The sequence below is a fragment of the Phoenix dactylifera genome, chromosome 3, assembly GCF_051530095.1.
Source record: "Phoenix dactylifera cultivar Ajwa chromosome 3, Ajwa_hap1_PhDact_Kaust_v1.1, whole genome shotgun sequence".
Classification (NCBI taxonomy): Eukaryota; Viridiplantae; Streptophyta; class Magnoliopsida; order Arecales; family Arecaceae; genus Phoenix; species Phoenix dactylifera.
Window position 1 is genome coordinate 9,311,765 of NC_143192.1, and position 4,932 is coordinate 9,316,696.

Here is a 4,932-nt window from a genome sequence, read left to right on the forward strand (position 1 = left end):
TGTTTTGTGGTCGATGCTTGGGGGAGTCATCTCGCCCCCACCATTGCAGTGCTGAAAACAACGACGGGCTCAGGAAGAAGACAACGAGGCCTCCTGGTGCTGGTCTATTTGGTCAGGTCTGCCCATTCCCAAGCGCTTCTCTTCTCCTCAGCATTTGGCCTTCCAGTATTGGCTAGCCCAAGCAATTCTTTTGTTGTTTTTTTTTGGTAAAAATAGATTTATTATGGCAATTATTGTAAATATACCCGTGGGAATCGGACAACAAAATGTCTAACAATTCAGAAGAGATATTTGATATAGCAGTCCACAAGGTAGTCTCCATATGATTAGCCATATATATCGCCATCCAGTCTGCAATACTATTAGCTTTTCTATAGACATGAGAATGTGTTGTGGCTTAATTAGTTGGTGTTGTGGTCTCTATTTACAATACTATTAGCTTCTCTATAGACACGTTTATTATATGTGGGGATGTTGGATGGCTGCATGAAGTGTAAACTCAGGTTGCCAGGAAGTATGTATTCATATGCATTTCGATTCTACTAATGTGTGCTCTCTTCTTGGTACATTCAAGATAGGAGAACATGTGATGATGGGATCTCAGGACCTCAGGTTTTGGGATATATTGTTAGGGGGAGGTATGTGCGAGCCTTCGCCTTGTTAATTAAACCGGTGCTGCTCAATTGCGAGTCTTCTAATGATCGATGTTTCTACTTTTATTTTTATTGTTGGATGCTCTCTTTCCCTACCTGATGCCCTTCAAATCTAAAATTGAGGGTATGTGCGATCTTGTAAATTATGATTTTTTCTTTAAGAAAATAATATAGTGGGGAATTCACTTTATTATAATATGTGTACAAGGTTTAAATATTAGACCCCTTCCTAGTAGAATTCACTTTTGTAAGCTGCGAAATTTTGCATGTAAAATTTACTTATTTTCGTGTATTTGATTATTTAAAAAGGGAAGAATTAGTGAGCATAGATTCCCTTATTGAATTGCAGCAGAAATAATGGCCACTATTTACTTGGCAAAGTATTTGATAAGATTTCTAAAATACATAAATGACGGCATCAACAATGATCAGGGAGACGACGACGACGATCGATGATGAGGAAAAGAAGAAAGGAAATAAAAGCTGTCACGACCCGAATCCGGATCCGTGACACGGCCATGCTATTGCCGACTACCGCCCACAATAGCACGAAGCCATATATCAGGATAATAAGGTAGTTAAAATAGTCAACTTTCATATATAACATTTTCAGTATAACTTACTAGAATATTGCAAAAGTACAAAGCTTCTAAAACAGTTTATATAGAGAGAGAGAGTATGTTTTTCACCCAAAAAAAAACTCTGAACCCAAAAAGTGTCTCTTGCCAATATCACTAACGGTGATCTAAAAGAAAATATAAAGAACTGATATGAGCTACATGGCTCGGTAAGTGATCATGCATAATCTTACTGGATCAAACATAATGCTTAACATGCTTATGTAGGGTTTGAGAAACTAACATGTACATCAAATAACAGTTTTTTATATACGATACACTTAAATCGAGTTGTAAATCAATGCATGTACAATCATGACATTTTTGTAAATATAAAAATGCAACATAAAACTTTTGTGCCGATAATTCATCATTTAAAATTCATACTCTCAGATAGTAGTGTAGCTATGGCCGCTCTTAATTTCCACGGCAAGGATCAGCATGCCAAGTTATTATACCCACTGGCGGAGGCCATATGCGCATGCTAAGTTATTATACCCACTGGCAGGGGCTCATGCATAACATCTGAGAGTTCATAAATCACAATTTTTCACAAACCAAAATTATTAATAGTATCTTAAATAACTAATCTTATGCTTATGCCTCAAATACTATTTTTAATGTAATTATAATATCATAACTCATGTAGTACATAATTTAAATTGCATAAATAACACTTTATAATTTCTATAAATAAGGCATACTCATGATCAATAATTGGGAAACTGATTGATGGCACTTCAAACCATTAATTTCATGATCATGCTACAAATATCATTTTAATGCATTTATGACACCATGTTTCTTGGAATACATAATATAAATGAACCATGCTATTTTTGGTGCATCTTGCACACTCACTAGCATATGCTTGATCTTATATTTGAAAGTATAAATCACACTTTATAAAACAATAAGATTAGTGCAAGATCACTTACCTGTTAATTGGCTTACAGCTTTCTCTTTTCCTTTGTTAATCAATTCTTGATTACCTAATCATGGTACAAAGGACAGTTTAAATTAATATATATATATATATATATAATCTCTTTATTTTCCTAATGGTGTAATTAATTCCATTGCTAGGAACCTCCCGAGGCCCTGTTTGAGTCCCGGCTCAATTTAACTCACTATTAGAATGTTTGAGCTTGGATTAATAATCAAATCGAGTCCACATAGACCAATTTGGTCTTTAATTATAGGATTAGGCATGGTTCAGGATTAGGTCTAGTCCTTTTCGGATCAAATTGGCCTTTTGAGTTTCGATTGGGTTATTGGGCTCAGTCCAAGGTCTAATTGAGTCTGACCCTGGTCCATGATCAATTTAAATTATTTGGGCTTGAATTAGGGTCGGCCTGCAGCTAATTTGGTCCCTAAATAGTTGACTTGGGCTTGAATTAGGGTTGGCCCGAGCCCACTGAATCCTATTTGGTCCATTATTTAAAAAACAATACTTTTGGGCTTGGCCCAAAGCTAGCCAAAGTCCAATTTAATGGGTTCAGACTCAATCAAGTTTGGACCCATCCCCATTTAAACTTTATTTGGCTTAATCAATTTAAATTCCAATCTCACCTAGTTGGATTTAGATCAGACCCAACCCAAGCTAACCCAAATCGATTTAATTTTTTTAAATTAAATTAGATTGGTTCGGATTCAGATCCAACCCGTTAACCTACTCCCTTCCTCTTTTCTTTTTCTCTCTCTTTTCTTCCCTTTTCTTCTCTTCTCCTTCCCGAAGCTTCCCTTCCCCCTCTATCTTTTCCTCTCCTCCTTTATTCTCCGGCGAAAGTAGGAGGGCGAGTGGGAGGGACCGGGCCACGGCTGGCGGCGGGCGCGGTTGGGCCCGTGATGCCCTCGGCCACGCCTGCGGTCGACGCTCGTGCCGGCGATGCTCGCGGCTGAAGCCAGCGGCTCCCGCACCGTCCGCAGCCAGTCCCTGCGACGCTGGCGACGGCCGCATACAGGTGAGTCCCGGCCCCCTTCTTCCCCCCTTTTTTTTTCTTTTCTTTTGTTTCTTCCATCTCCCTTCTTCATTTTAGTCTTAGTATAGGAGGAATATAAGAGGGAGGAACAGGGCTTACCTTGTTCCGGGGTGATTGTAATGACCCGTTCCGTTCCTCTTGTTCGTGGATTCTAAAATCCTGAGAGAGAGGGATGAACTGTAAGTGGTTTAAGTAAAAGAGTTTGGCCATAAGAGGGTTTATACAAACCTCCTGAGTGGGCTTAGTAGCTGTTCAGCAGTTAGACTCCCCCTGTTCCATCAATTGGCATGAGGTGGCTTCCCTCAGACAGGCTGCCGACATAGAGTCAGGCTGGCCCATCTGGGGTCCGAGCCCACTCATCAAATGTTGGGCCATGTGTTGGGCCCAGTTATTACAAAAACCATGATCGTTATAATAATGTTTATTATGATTGCCATGATAACCATCATAAAATAAAAAGTAGTATACAATAAACGAACCTATAACATTACTTCATCATTTCACCATTTGCACAATCAATGAAGGAATCCTATACATTCATCATAGATTGTCTATTTATGCCATCTCCTTGATATCCATAGGATGAATCATAATCTTCAAGCTTTCCAACTCTAGCTCAATTAGCCAAGTACTCCCTAAAATCTAGGATTAAAATTTCCTAAGAAGGCGATCTTAATATCTTATATGCTTTCTGATTTCCTACCATCTCTTTCTCTGAGTGTGTCTGTATGTGCGCCACACTTTAAGTTTAAACATAATTGGTGCCTCCAATAGTGCTGCAATGATAAAAAAAAGTTCGCCACCATGGTAAAAAATAGAAAGAAATAAAAAAAACGACTGTGTGCCTATGAAACCATTATAAAAGCAAATAACACCATCTTTATAAAAAGCTTTGCTAAAGAGCAATGAGAAAGAATATATCCATAGCTTCTAAATGAAGTTTAAACTTTGTTCTTGTATTACTCTGCTTTTCTTTTCCAACTCCCACTTCTAAACACTTTATTCTTTGTACCATTTTAACAAATTACGGAAAGTTCTTTCCTTCCTCCTGTTACATCAAAAAGATTTTCTTCTCCTTTTAGGCTAATTCCTTTTGCCTGCCTTTTGTATATCCTTTTCTTGTAACCTCTCCTGATGTAAATACTTCTCCATCAATAATTTTAGGTGGGTTTATTGTCTTCCTTTCAATCAAGAGAGAGAGAGAGAGAGAGAGCAGTCCTTGGTGCACACAAAGCTGCAAAAACTATAGCCGAACCTCTTCAATAGAGAGAGAGAGAGATCGCATTCCTTGGAGCACACAACGCTGCTGAAACTATGGCCGAGGAGAGCTAGCATGACTAGCCAAAAAACACAAACAGATTCCGATCTTGAAGTTCCTCCGGGCGAAGTCCAGCCTGGTCTCACACCCATGAATTCTAAATTGCTCAAATTAGCAACATCAAGAGACAAAAGAATTCTGGATGAGTTACTACGACCAGGAGATTTTTCTTCTAGAGCTTCAGTGGGGGAGATCACAATAACGGTACCAAAGGATGCTCCAACACAAGAAGATACCGGCAGCCTCCTTGGAGTTACACTGGAGGGGAATACGGTACTCTATATAGTTGCTAGTCGAGGACATCTCGATATTGCCGAGGAGATTTGTTGTAGAGAGGTCTCTCTTTTGGTAAGCACCAAACA